Below are 15,642 nucleotides of genomic sequence, written 5' to 3'. Positions count from 1 at the left end.
CTTGTAATACAGTTTGACTCATTACACACAGCTGTATTGCAACCCAGAATTCCCTGACATCCTGCTTTGGTTGTTGGTACTGTTTGCATACAGTAAAATCAGCCCTTGGAAGTTTTGGGTTGAAAAATGAATAATTATGCATCCATAATCTTCATCTCTTCTCATATCTTATCAAATATCTTACCATTCTATAAGATATGCTTTCATTTCTGATACAATTTGGCTATGTCCCCACACAAATCTCATCTTGAATTGTAATTCCCATAATCCCCACATGTTGTAGGAGGGACCCAGTGGGAAGTAGTTGAATCATGGGGATGGCTTTCCCTGTGCTATTCTCAGGATAGTGAGTAAATTCTCACAAGATCTGATGGTTTGGCCGAGTGTGGTGGCTCGCGCCTATAATACCAGCACTTTGGGAGGCCAAGGCAGGTGGATCATTTGAGGCCAGGAGTTCAGTACCAGCCTGGCCAACATGGTGAAACCCCATCTCTACTAAAAATACAAAAGCTAGCTGGGCATGGTGGTGCATGCCTGTAATTTCAGCTACCTGGGAGGGTGAGGCAGGAGAGTCACTTGAACCTGGTAGGTAGAGGTTGCAGTGAGCCAAGATCATGCCATTGCACTCTGGTCTGGGCGACAGAGTGAGATTCTGTCTAAAAAAAAAATCTAATAGTTTTATAAGGGGCTTCCCTTTTGCTTGGCTCTATTCTTCCCCCTTCCTGCCACCCTGTGAAGAGGGATGTGTTTGCTTCCCCTTCCGCCACAATGGTAAGTTTCCTGAGGCCTCCCTAGCCATGCTGAACTGTGAGTCAATTAAATCTCTTTCCTTTATAAATTACCCATTCTCAGGTATGTCCTTATAGCAGCGTGAGAACAGACTAATAGAATATCTTACCAATGGTTCTTTTGTGTGGCAGCTTTATACTCAGTCTCTCCCATATCTCTCAAATTCTAGCAAATGCTCATCTCTTTTCCATCACTACATTTTGTCTTTTTCAGAATGTCATATAAAGGGGATTGTGTAATATAGCTCTTTTCAGTTTCATTTCTTTAACTTATCAAATATGCATTTAAGATTCGTATGTGTTGCTGCGTGGGGCAAGAGCTTCCTCTTTTTGAAAATTTATGAGTAGTATTACAGTGCATGGATATTCCACAGTTTATTTGTGTCCACTCACTCACTGAAGGACTTCTGAGTTATTTTTTATCTTGATGAATAAAGCTGCTGTAAACATTCACATATTGATCCTTGTATAAACATAAATTTTTAGTTCTCATGAATAAAACTCAAGAATTTATTTGCTAGGTTGGTTGAAAATTTTATGGTTAGCATTATAAAAACTGCCCAAGTGTTTGCTGGGGTGGCTATACCATTTGGCATTTTCACCATCAGAGAGAGAGAATTTCCACTATGCCTTGTCCTCAGGAGGATTTGGTATTGTAACCCACCTCCAACCCTACTCTAATAAGTGTGTAGTGGGATCTTATTTGAGACTTTATATGAATTTCCCTAATGTCTAATAAAGTTGAGAATCATTTCATAAGTGTATTGGAATCTGCATATCTTTTTTATGAAGTATCTATCTTTTGTCTATTATTATTGGGTTGTTTGTTTTTGTTTATTGCTCAGTTTTAAGAGTTCTTTATGCATTCTAGATATAAGGCTTTTATCAGGTATAATTTGAAGATATTTTCTCCACATCTGTTGATTGTGCACTTATTCTCTTAACAGAGTCTTTCGCAAGGCAGAAGATGTCATTGTTTATAAATCCTATTTGTCAATTTTTGTTTCTTTCATGGATGGTATATTGGTGTCATAATTAAAACCTTGTTGCTAAATCCAAAGTCATGTAGATTTTCTCTTATGCTTTCTTTCAGAAGTTTTATATTTTATATTTCACAATTACATCTGTAATCCATTTTCAGATATTCTGTTTTTGTATAAAATATATGCCATGGATTTTTTTTCTAGTACTATTGTTCAAAAGCTTGTCCATTCTCTGTTTAGTTATCTTCATGTCTTTGTAAAAAATTAGTAGACTGTATGTCCTCAGATCTATTTCTAGCCTTATATTATCTATATATTTATCTTTCTACTAGTGCTATGCTTTTTTGATTACTGTAGCTTTATGTTAAGTCTTGAAATGAAGATACGAGAATCCTCCATCTTCATTTTTCCATTTTCAAATGATTTAGCTTTTCTAGTTCACTTACTTTTTCATACAAATTTTAAATTATAGTTGTCAGTATCTCCAAAAAGCATGATGGAATTTTCATTTGGGTTGCAAAGAATCTTGATGAAATTGGAGAGCATAATTAACCTAACAATAATTAGCCTTTGAATACATTAATGTGTATCTCCTTTTAGTAATTTTTTATGATTTCTTTCTATTTTCTATGATTTCTAATTTTCTATGATTTCCATGTTTATGGTTTTAATCACAAATGTCTTACATGTATTTTGGGTTTATGTGGCAAAGCTAGGAGAAAAATGAGAATGGTCATGGAATTACTGATTATAAATTGAAAGTATTATTATACTAAAATAGCTTCCTTTCATGACTAATGTTTCCCCACACTCATATTACTCAAAACTGGTTATTCCATAATCAAAGCATATCCTAATTTTTGTAAAAGGGAAATTTTGAGGAGCTAGGTCAAGCAATTTGAACACCTTGAATGTTTAATATATGCCTAATGTTTGACAATTTTTTTGAACCAATAGTGACATTGGATTTAGGTCAGACCTGTAATTCAAATAATTCTATCTTGACAAGTAAACCTTTTGTGTAAACCTGATTTTCTATCAACTTAATGAGACCACAATACCAAAACATGACAAATGAATAACAAGTACAAATCTAAGCTAGTCTCTTTCAAAAATATTAATGCAAAGTCCTTCACAAATTATTAGTAAAAATTCAGAAATATACGAAAAAGAATAACACATTATTACTAATTTGAATTTATTTCACTAAGACAAACTGGGTGTGGAACATAAGAATCCTTCAAAGTAAATCACTGGAGTGGAAAAATGGAGTATAAAAATTTATGACTATTTCAGTAAGATTTTTATGAAGCATTTGGTGAAATTCAATACCCATTGAAGTCCAGAACTCTTTATAAAAATTAAGAATATAGGGAGAGAGGAAATCATTAATAGCCTTTCCACACCTTTTCCTCTAGAGTCAGAGAATTCCTCCATCAAAAATAACTTAAGGATTGGGTTGGATGGAAATTAAATGAAGGTCCTGATGAGTTTGCTGTGCATTGCCTGAAATTGTTTTTTGAGTAACCTGCAATTGATGAGATGCAACTGCACAGAAAACAGAAACAAGTAACATATCTATGTGGGTGCTATCTGTTTAGTAATGAAAACAAGCTAAAGAGCCTGCAGATCCAATGCCTTTCCTCAGCTGAGGTGATCTACATCCACTTAGTGTCATCTATGTGGGCAATAGAGTTACTAGAAATGAAAGAATTGGGACATCAAAAGTTTCAGACGGGAATCATGTGCTCTCCTATATTATTACTATGCATTGTGTATTGCCTCTTCTTACTGTTTGTTAAAGCTATTTAAGCTTGATAATGTATGAAGTCTATAGTGTCCCATGAGTCTGAGAATAAATCCAAATCCATCTTCACTGATAGTTCAAGCTGTTGAGAATTAATAAAGGCAATACATTTAGTTCAGTAGAGGTCATTGCAAAAAGAACAAAGTAAATAGTATATCTGCTCTTTAAAAATCAAAAAGTTGTTCCCTCTGAGTTCAAGGTTAAGATAATGAAGGACATTACTACCATATGTATTGAATATTGACATTAGGTGTCTGCCAATGCAATGAAAAACAAAAGAAAAAACTTAGGAATGAAAAGGAATCATTAATATTGTCATTTTCATTGATAATGTAGTTGTATACATAGAAAAGTCAAAATAATGTAATAGAAACTATTAAGTATAAAAAATGGATTTAGCAAGCTAGCTGAAACCAAGCTATATAACTAAAAATAAATATATTCATATTCACCATTGGGAAACAATTACAAAATATATTTTTTTAAAAACGTTATTTATAAACACCTGGGCTGTACAAGAATGAACATAACAAAAATATAAATAATTTTGAGAAAAAATAAAGGAAACCTAGATAAAGTAATGAATCATGTATCTGAATTAGATGTTTCAATATTACAGAGGTATTGGTTTTCTCAAAATGATCTATGAATTCAGTATAACCCTCATCACAATGCTAGCAAAACTTGTAAAATATATAAAGTATATATTTTGTTATTAAAATTCAAAGGACCATATGCAGCCAAAATGACCTTGAAGAAAATTTTAAAAGTTAAAGATGTTTTCTGCCAGATGTTATTAATTACAATGACATCAATTAGTATGGTCTGGTATTGTCACAAATAGATAAATCAAACTAAAGGAATTAAAAGATATAGCAGCATGTATACAAACTCTAGATGTGACTTCTGAAAATATGAGAGTAAAAAGTAGAAGGAAAATGGCAGTACTTTCAGTAAATATTGCTAGGTCAATTGGAAGACAAGTGGGAAAAATAAATAAGTCTTAACTTGGGAATAACACCAGCTTCCAGTTTTAGGATTGGAAAATATTTTCTTCCATGGAAAGAGAATAAATATTTTATGTTTTGGGTCAAGATACAAAACCATGGACCTTATATGGGTACTTATAAAACCATTCAAATGTAGACATTTAAAAATGTAAAAAATGTTAGCTCACTGGACATTAAGAAAAGCCAACAACAAGAGCAACAACAAGAAGAACCAAGCAGCTGGACTAAGAAAGACCGACAACTTAATATAAAAATGGGCAAGGACTTGAACAGGCACTTCAAAAAAGATAATACTAATTTGCTCAATTTCTTGAATAATCAGAGAAATGCAAATTAAGCCAAAACAGATTATGTCACACACTCCTGAAACAGGCACAATTTAAAATTATCAGCAATGTCACATTTTGGCAAGGATGAGGACACAGTTAACACTTTTTTGCTCTGGTAGTAGAAATGCAAATTAATACACTTTTGGAACCTGTTTTACATCTCTATTTAATTCAAATATGCTCATAACAAAGGATGTAACAACTTTACTTTTAAGCATGAATCCATCAGGTACACATACATATTTGATTCAACATGCATATATAAGGATGTTTACAGCATTATTTAAATCGGTATAATCTACAAACAGTTCAAGTATCTACCTAAAATACAAAGGATGAATAATATAAGTGGATGGTAGACTATAGGAGGTCATCCAATAACGTCATTTCATCCATTATCTTTTTATTGTAACATTGATGAAGGGAAAAAATAATTTCTGGCTGGGATCATTGTGTGGAGTTTGCAGGTTCTCCCATGTCTTTCTGGGTTTTCCTGGGTACTCTGCTTTCCTCCTACATCCCAAAAAGGTGCACATGAGGTTAATAAGTGTGTCTGCATGGTAACAGCCTGAGTGAGAGTGGTTGTGTACGTGTGCGCCTTGCGATGGAATGACATCCTGTCCAGGGCTAGTCCCCATTTGGTGCCCTGAGCTGCCAAATGGGCTCTGACATTTATTTCATATAACTGACATTTATTTCAATGTGAATTTCTCTGATGTTTCCTCATGATTAAATTCATATTATGCACTATTTGCAAGCATGCTAAAGAGGATGCCAAGTATGTCTGGTCTTTATTTAGAAGTTTGATAATGTATTTGTGGCCAGAAATACGATGTAGGAACTTAACTCTTGTTTATATAAATTAGTCTATGGTAAAATTGGTTTCATTACGCAACACTTTGCTTAAAGTTACAATTTCCAAGGTCCTATAGACTATGTTAATTAAGAACTTGCTATATTAGTAGAGCAGTGAAAATGGGGAAACTACTACTCCATTCAAATATGAATTTCACAAACATTATGTTGAGTAAAAGAAATCAGAATAAAATAGTATGTACTTCTTAATTATATTTTTATGAATCAATAATTAAGAAAAATAAACAAGCAAAATCAATCTGTGGTGTTTGATATTAGAATACATATTACTTTTGCAGAGGAAGAAAGGAGAAATAATTTAAAGAAGGTAACTCTAGGGTATGGCAATATGCAAATTTTTGATGTGTGTGGCAGTGTGAGTGGACTGCTCTGTCATAATTTATATATATATTTATATTATAATTAAATTATAATTATATATATAATTATATATATTATATTTTTATATAATTATAATTATAATATATATAATTATATATTTATATATTATATATAATATATATTCATTATAATATATAAAAATAAATATAATATATTTATATTCTGTGAATTTTTTGTTAAATGAGTATACTTCAACAAAAACATTTTTCAAAATCAAATATAATTTTCCCCAAGATAATATTTATCAGGAAAATTACTTGTTAATGTCTCCCGGATTTTCAAAGGTTAATTCAGTAGTTCTTTTCTTTATGCAACCTTCCTTCATTTCTCTCTTCTTAGAAAATAAATCTTTGATGAAGCAGTAGGTGCAAAATTTCTTATAGATATTAAACAACACTGAACACATAGAAGCACTACTTACAGGAAATAGTCCTGGATTTAATGTCAAAATGTCTGAGTTGTAGCAAGCTCCTGAAGAAGACACTAAATCACTTGATGTAATCAGGCCCCTGATCACAACTGCTTCCTAGCCTCCAAATCTGGAATTGCCTGCTAACTAATGGAAGAACCTCATAGCCATTAGTTCATTGAATGTGCTTTTCCTTTATGTTATAGGCTTCCGTACATTACTCTCCTATTACCAGTATTAATTCCCTTCTGGTTTCTGTAAATAGCTCATTTCCTTATTTCTTTCTTGGTGATATTTTCATTATCTTATCTGGGCATTTTCAGTATCTGATATGCTATGTGAAAGAGCAGCAAACTCATTTGACTTTCATTATGTGGATATTGACTTGCATTTTTCAAGCTTAGAGATTTTGAGAAGTGTGGTGATAGAGAGGCTTGATTCTCATCACTTACTCTACCTAACCCGGATGCGCTGTCTCTGGGTGGGCAATTGATTTTGAAAATACGAGCTGGCTATCTATCACTTCAAATGTCTAGGTCCTATTATACTAAACTCCTTCACGGTATTCACCTCCTAGAAGAGAACTGTATGTCTACTTCAAGCATTGCTTAAATAAAATGAATTACATTTTATCACCAAGATACTGATTGATTTGAATCCAACATTTTAGATCTTGCTAGAATACTATTTTTAAAAAATCTTCTGGATAAATAAGTAAGCATAAGAAATGAAAAAGTCAGCAAACTGATGCAAGGAAGATAAACTTGTAGAATTTTCCAAGGGGATCAAATTAAGAAACATTGGTAATAATGCTTTCAAAAATTATCAGTAAACAGAGATTTATTATAAATTGGGTATGACTATCAAGGCTACTACCCCAAGCTACTTCCCATGAAGTTGATTAGAAATCATTGCAATTTGACCATTAGTTAATTTTTATTATTTATTTATTTATTTTATCACTTGACACTTTACTGAATGCAAAGCAAGATTTAGCATCTTTGCCTTTGATGTACAGAGCTGAAGCGGTAGCCCAGGGAGGAGAGGACTGCGTGTTTTTTCTTGGCGGGGGAGTTGTGCACCCTGTAGTCTGTTGTGTTGTGGGAAGATCAGCCCATGTTCTGTCGGTTGCCATAGCCCCTAGGGTGGGTGTCCTTCCAGTCATCCCACTCCCGGGCTCTGTGGAGTGTTTGTTCATCATTCTCTCCCTCCTTTACTTCTTGATCTTCCTGTTGCTGAGCTGCTTTTCTGAATTCCTCTGGTGTTGCCTTGGCTATTCCCTGATCCGGTAATGCCCCATATTTCCGATGTTGCTCATACCAGTCACTCACCGTCATAGTTGCCAGACTTGGATAACCAGCTCCAAATACTTTGGCTTGGGCCACCTTCCCCATGAGAATGAAGGGTTTCACTGGAGGCCTATCCTGGAGAGACGAGTTAGAAGCTGATGCCTCTCTTGAAGAGTCTCTTTCTCTCAGGATCTTTATTTCCTGGTCAATGCTCTCAATCTCTTCTAAGCTGGTATCAATCCACCTCTGAAGGTGAAGATGATAATATTCACGAACACGCTCATCATCTGCTTGACCGCTTTCCACAGCAGATTTCATTGCAGACAACCTATGCTCCAACTCCTTCTTCTGCTTGTATCTCTCTATTTTAGCCTGTCTTTGAGATGCCATAGCAACGAGGCTAGGATAAGCCGTGGAAGAATTGGCAGTGTGATTTTCAGCTGAGTTGTTCTTGGTTTTGGGCAGCTCAAACTCTGCCACATGATAGCAATGGCACTGAGTTAAGTAGTTCATAAAGTGTTCTCGAGCCCGCTGCAAATGATCTAGACGCTTGCTGGGGTTGACTTGTTTCATGGTGAGGGCTCCTTGAAACGCTGGCACCAACAGGTACTTCAGGTCGGTGGAAGCAATCTCTTCCAAATCTGCATTTCGGCTGAACAAGTCGAGCTGCGATAACATTTCGGCAGCCTTCTCAAGGAGGTCCAGGCCCTTGAACACCTTCTCCTGGACTATCCGGGAACTGGCAGGTTCAGTCGCTACTTCTACTTCGTTCAGTAACTGTTTGCCCGTTGCGAACAGCTCGGGCAGCTGCGGCAGCAGTAACTCGTCCTCAGCAGCCATCCTGGGGAGAGCCATTAGTTAATTTTTAAAAGTTTATCATATCACATTGAGGGAAGTGGAAAGATACAAGGGCCATAAAAAAATGTACCATTGCAAGGCTCAAATGTTGGCATAGGTATGAGCTGTTACTTTTTAATAGTTTAATAATGAAAAAACAGAATAATAGTTAAAAACAAAATTTAAAACATATTTTCATATTGGCAAAATATAACCGACTTGTATGATGTCTGAATGAAGGCTAATTTTGTGTTTATATAATTATATCCAAACAATAAATCGCATGATTGCTGAAAGATAACAATATTAAAGCAAGTGTGCAATGTTCTGCCCTCCCACTCGTATTCAAATAGCAATTGCAATGTGAAAAAGAAAAGTTTAACTCTGTTCAGTTCTAACTCAAAGACTTTTAGGGATCTGAGATAGATGTCTCTTAATTTTGGGTCACCTAAATAATAACTCTAAGAAAGGGATTTAATTGCATGGAAATATATTTGGTAGATTATCCCAGAAAACACTTTCAGGCCTTGGGGAGTTGAGTCAGGAAAGAGAAAGAAGCCAGTAAAGGGTGTATTATTAAGACAGTCACAACCCTGGGCAACTGGAGCTCAATGAATCTGGTCAGTTCTGGGAGACAGTGTGGAACACGCTTTGCAGCATCCCCAACCAAGGGATGAAAAGACTGGTACATTGATGCAGCAGATCCCTGTTTATCCACAGTTTAAGACCGCTTCTGGGATCACTAAATTGTTGGCGCTTTCAGGTTGCCCTGTGCAGATACCAAGTATCTCCACGCAGCCGGATAAAATTCTTGCAGCAGTGAATCACAAATGATTGTAATAAGCAGCCTTTCACGTAAAGGGACAGTGAAAGCCATAGCAGGACACTGATGGTGTCAGCTACAATTCTCCCCATACACCACCCAGTTCATTCAGGTCCCACGTTAGGGATATTCTGTCCTGTCACTGATTTTCCAAGGTGTGATGGGTAACAATTAAAAATAATGAATAGCAATAGTAAGATGAGTGGAAGAAGCTACTGTCCCACTATTAAAGGTGATCATAAGTAATTTTCGTTATTACCCTTTCTCTACAATGTATTCTACATCCCTCTTATCATTGGCATATACGCTAGTGTAAGTTACTTGTCTAATGGGGTAGCCTAGATCTTCTTCCCTGGTGGTTTACACCCTTGGTTATCCTACCTTATGGTACCTTGGTAGCTGCTATTTTCTGTTCAAGTTGTAGAAACACTCTTTTTTTGCACCCTATACTGATGGTATACTCTACCTTGATAGGGTTGTAACAACAACAATCCTATCAGGGTAGAGTATCCGATCAGTATAGAAACTGCTTTTTTTCCTATTGTCCTACAGCCCTGAGGAGCACAAAATAACCACATGAGAAGCACACTTGAGACATAACAGTCCCCTTAGCCTGTCCATTGGCAAAGGACCCATCTGGGAAATAGCAGAATCTAAAATTATAGATTTGTAAAGAACAAATTCCCCAAATGATTCACTGGGAGTGTTAATGAGAACAGCCCATTCTTACTTCCACCTCTTGGATTCAAGACCCACGAATTTTAGTTAATGGTCATTGATACGGTGTATAAACCACTTCTTGAAAAGCAGTATCCTAAATCCTCAGGATGTCATTCCGAAACTGGTATCTTAAATGAACATTCTAGTATTATATTATGTTGGCTGCCTGTTAGGTGAAACCAGAAAATTCTGTGTATATTCATTGAATATACATTGAATGGTAAGAAGTAGGACACTTGAGCAATTGCACTGACTGAGCCACTACAAGTAAAAAAGTAAATATTATATATACTAAGGATAGAAAAATTAATCCAAGAAAAGATGAATTGCTTCAATGTTTAAAATACAAATTTTCAGAATTATTCTATAATAAGTTTTTGCTCTGTCAACATTTCTGATGGGCAAAATCAATAGTCTGTTCTATATTTCTCTGACAGATATGCCTGTCTCCTTATTGATTATACTTACTCTTTTAAGCATTCGATGCCCTTGACTCTTTCTCCTTACATCTGTACTACAACTTTGGGACCTCAATTTGGTGTCACTCTTCTAGCTAACTGCACAAGAAGCTAGAGTATATGGGAAATCACAATATTTCCCAAGCAAATTATTGAATTTCAACGTAAGTTGGACCCTCAAAACCTCTTGAGATCCTTTTCATTTTCAAGTTCTGTTTTTCTTTATACAAACAAAATGTATAGTTCTTATTTCATAATAACCTTCCAAGGCTACTAAACTTGATCTTTTATATATTTAAAATATATAATTGGATGCTTCACACATGATTTTATTTTAAAAGTTGGTTTTAATAAAAATGTTGCTCTTTTCCTTTCTCCATCGTGGTGTGTTCTTGACTCTCTCTGCTTCTCCCCGTGTCTTCTCACAAGACTTTCAGGATTAAGCAATTCCTGGCCAAGAAACGAAAGCGAAATCATCCCATTCCCCAGTGGATTCGAATGAAAACTGGAAATAAAATCAGGTACAACTCCAAAAGGAGACATTGGAGAACCAAGCTGGGTCTATAAGGAATTGCACTTGAGATGACACACATGTTTATGCTGTCTGAAGGTCACGATCACGTTACCATATCAAGCTGAAAATGTCACCACTTTCTGGAGAGGTTGATGTGTTTTCCTCTCTGAATCTGTTATGAATACGTTGGTTGGCTGGGTTCATATATTATCATGAATATTCAAACAAAATTTATAAATTAGTCTTAATATAATCTAGTAACATATTAAAGACAGTATATTATTAACATGGAAGATTAATTCAAGAAATGCAAACAAATTAGAAGGTGGTGATATTTTAACCATAATAAAATCAGAAGGGAAATTGTAATTTCCAAATATAGAGTTTCAGCATATACTCCTGATAATATAAGGGGATTTTATTATGGTAACAGGAAAAGTGGATATATATCAAAAACAAAAAACCTTAGAATAATTATTTATGATAAAGTATTACAAATATACCTATAAAATAAAGAATGAAACAAATATGCTTATCACCATTATTAAATAACATTGCTTTATTAATTGTGGCTATTACTTTGAACATAATAACCAATACAGTCATTCAAAGTATAAATTAGCTTTACATAAATGGAAAGGAAAACACAAAGTTATCCTTTCTATGTTAAAATATATGACAGAAGACATAAATAATCCAGGAAAAAAAAGCAAATTCAATAAGGTGTCTGGTTATAAAATTTTTAATGTACCATTAATGGTGATAAATAAATTTTAACCAAAGTGATCATTTTTAAACTATAGTGAAATAAATTATTCTGTTTATAAGCATCACAAAACAAAAGGCAACAACAGCAATAATTAAACAATTACTGTAAGAGGTAATAAAATCTTATTAAGAAGTAGAAGATCTAAATATTGTAAATATGTAATTTTGATCTTAATCTACAATTTTAATGTGATGAATTAATGAACCTTTCAGGAAAGGTTCACATAGAAATTACTGTTAATTTTGTTTTTATTAGAAGGTAGAAACTGGTAGAAAGTAGTGTTAGGGAGACTTTTTTTTTCCAGAATGCATTTCTAATTTAGTTTGGCATTTGCAAGTATAAGTTGAGTCTTAATTAATTTTATAATAATCAAACATACCAAATAACAAATATATAAGCTTCTCTATTAATTCGCAAAGTTAAATTTTACTGCAAAACTTAAATACATATTCCCTTTGGTTAATACACATATAAAAAATCTTTTGTAAAGGTAGTTTACCACCATGTTTACTTTGACCATGCCTTCAATAGTAAACATTGGAAATCACATAGCTATCTCTCAATATATAAATATTTTTTCAAAGTAAGATAAAATCAAAACTGACATTGTAAAATGTTTAAAGACATATTACATACTGAGAAGCTACATGACAATATCAGAATATAAACATCATATTTGCATTAAATATATATTTTGAGGTATATGCTTAAAACATTATTGGATGCATACATAAAACACTTAACATTGCAGTCTTCTGGATATTTGAAGAAATAAGTACATAGTTAACTGTGCTTATTTTCCCCTTTTCTCTTATTTATTATTTTATCAGAAGAAAACTTGAAACGTATGAGTAATAATGACAATAATAAACAAATGCCCCATTCTTATTTTGTTGCCAAATATAAGCTTTGATAAAATGATTTCAGTAGCTCAGTACTTTTTTCCCCAATAAAGGTGGTTTATGCTTCTATATGAGATATAAAAGGAAGACAATCATTCATTTTTCCTCTGTTCTTTCAATTATTATTTGAACATATCCTAAAACAAGAGGGTTTTGTTTGTTTGTTTGTTTGTTTGAGACACAGGGTTCATGTCATTCTCCTACCTCAGCCTCCCGAGTAGTTGGGATTGCAGGCGCCCGCCACCACACCTGGCTAATTTTTTGTATTTTTAGTAGAGACGGGGTTTCACCGTGTTAGTCAGGATGGTCTCGATCTCCTGACCTCGTGATCTGCCCGCCTTGGCCTCCCAAAGTGCTGGGATTACAGGCGTGAGCCACTGCGCCCAGTCAAAATAAGTTTTTAAAGCCTTAAATTACTCAAATATTTGCTTACTTAATTTTGCAAACAGGAGAGATGTAAGAAAATGTTTTGAACATTCAGTGAAAATAAAGGGTTCCAAAGAATAACTACATGGCAAAGACATGGTCAGCATTAATCTGTTGGGAACTATAACTACAGCTTTAAAATAGGATGAATCACAAGAGTATTGCCCGGAAAAGCAAATTATAGGATTGTTAATTTAGTAATTCTGATCTGTTACACTGAGTTAAGTAACCAGGTTGATAAGATGAAGCATAGTTAGCTGCTCCTACACCATCCCACAGGTGGTAGTTGAAATGTCTATTTTAAATCCTCTTTAAAGCCCTACACCTAATTCCACTTTCCCTACTGATCCTCTACCATACACACACACACACACACACACACACACACACACACAGATAAGATAATGAAATCTGTGAATGGTGGAAAGAACAGTTTTTGCTTTTTTTTTTTTTTTGAGAGCTTCTTTTAGACATAAAGAAGAAAACAAAAGGATACTGAGCCACCCAATTTTAAAATGGAGGGAAATACATGACAGAATATGTATACATGGAAGGAGGGATGCTGATAGAGAAAAATGTGCTGTGTATATTTCTTCTAATAACTGAAAAAAATGAAATAAATAGGTAACATTCTTGTTAATTATACTTGTGGCCTGGAACATTAAGAAGAATTAAAAGTTGATCATTAGTGGATAAAGACAATGAACTAAAAAAAAAAAACCCCAAAAAACCCTTTTTATCCAATTAAATCAGGTGCTGCATAAGTTGTCATGGTAACCCACTTTGGGTAAGACCACGGCAGACATGAACTTAGAAACATCTGTCTTCATCTAGTATTAATTCCTATGGTTAAAGAAGGAAAGTACATTATTTTGGCCAAAAAAGGTTGAATAATACAATATATACTTAGCTTTCTTTCATATGATTTCTTGAAAATGAGAATAGCTAAAGGGATCTTGCAATGTCACCATTGTGAAAATTACTTTATAAACTGGTCTCCTTTTTTGGATGCTTGTATGCATACCTGCAACCTGGAATGTTTCCATGTCTTCTTTTCATTTACCCATATCTTACCTCTCTTTAATGTTCCAGCATAGGTTGCATATGTTGCAAATGTCAAACTTATTGTCTATTCCTTTTAATTTTATACTGCTGCTATTGTGTATTTTAAAAAATTAGAGCATGTAATTATATTCACACATATATCACATATTTATTCCATATATGTGACATTTGATGCTTTGTGTGTGAATATGTAGACAGTGTGTCCTATTTATCAAAGCATATAACCTTTGATAAAAGAGGTAACTATACAGAAATGGTGCAAATAATCTATCCCTTTACTGTAAATGAAGCATTTATCAGTAATTATTACTGACTAGTGATTAGTATTGAAATGTGACCAAATTTGTTAGTTCTCTTTAAATAAAAATTTTAAGGAAATACTCAATATATCATAAAAAAGATATGCTATGCCTCAAAAAAGAAAAAAGTGACTTAATTCATGTAATTTTTTAAAAGGGTGTCAGGTTGTGTCCCCTGATGCCCTTCCTTTAAGTACACTCAAGAAAAATTTTCTGGTGAGAAATGTAAATACCCATTAAATTCCTTCTGTCCTCATTTCCTTCCAGTTTTCATTCCGGCAGCCACCAGGGGATCTGACAGAGCAGGTGCACCAAGCAGGGGAAGTTCCTGAAAGTGGAGGAGAAATAGTCTGAAAGAGAACGTAGAAGGTAGAGAGAAATTTTAGAAACCCTCATATTAATGGTTACCTCATCACAGAAATATCAAACTCTCTAAACCTTAGGTTATCATTATATCGCCAGTTACATCACATTATATTTACAATTAAGTCTTCTTGCTCTTTTTCTACACTCAAAGAATATTCGAAAATACTTTGCGTTTTCATGTAAGTATGCCTATGCAGTAAATCTCAACTTTTGGGACATCTTGGAGGCCTGTATTATATACATACAAAAACGATTTAACATCTTCTAAAAAATATGAGATGATCAGGTACATGTTCACAAAATATTTTTTAGAAGGTTAATGGATCATTAAAGTCTGTGCATGAATTACAGCCTAAAAAACCAATGACTTTCTGGAAAAAAATATAGTGGTTCCTTTCTATCTGGTGTTTCACTCTCTGTGGTTTTAGTGACCCAGGATCAAACATAGTCTGAAAGTATTAAATAAAAATTTCCAGAAATAAATAATCCACTGGGCATGATGGCTCATGCCTGTATTCCTAACACTTTGGGAGGCCAAGGTGGGAGGATCACTTGAGCCCAGGAGTTCATGACCCACCTAGGCAACATAAT

The 15,642-nt window shown here is 34.2% G+C and overlaps 1 pseudogene across 1 annotated transcript; it reads right to left on the bottom strand.

Annotated features, from left to right (window-relative positions):
* Positions 1 to 7,522: 7,522 nt before the first annotated feature.
* LOC709194 (immunoglobulin-binding protein 1 pseudogene) lies at positions 7,523 to 8,724 on the bottom strand (annotated as a pseudogene). Its single transcript, XR_011856.5, has one exon. The product of XR_011856.5 is annotated as an immunoglobulin-binding protein 1 pseudogene (transcript).
* Positions 8,725 to 15,642: the final 6,918 nt, after the last annotated feature.

This window comes from Macaca mulatta, chromosome 1 (genome assembly GCF_049350105.2).
Source record: "Macaca mulatta isolate MMU2019108-1 chromosome 1, T2T-MMU8v2.0, whole genome shotgun sequence".
Classification (NCBI taxonomy): Eukaryota; Metazoa; Chordata; class Mammalia; order Primates; family Cercopithecidae; genus Macaca; species Macaca mulatta.
Note: the sequence above shows the minus strand (reverse complement) of the source record. Positions and strands in the feature narration are given on the sequence as shown.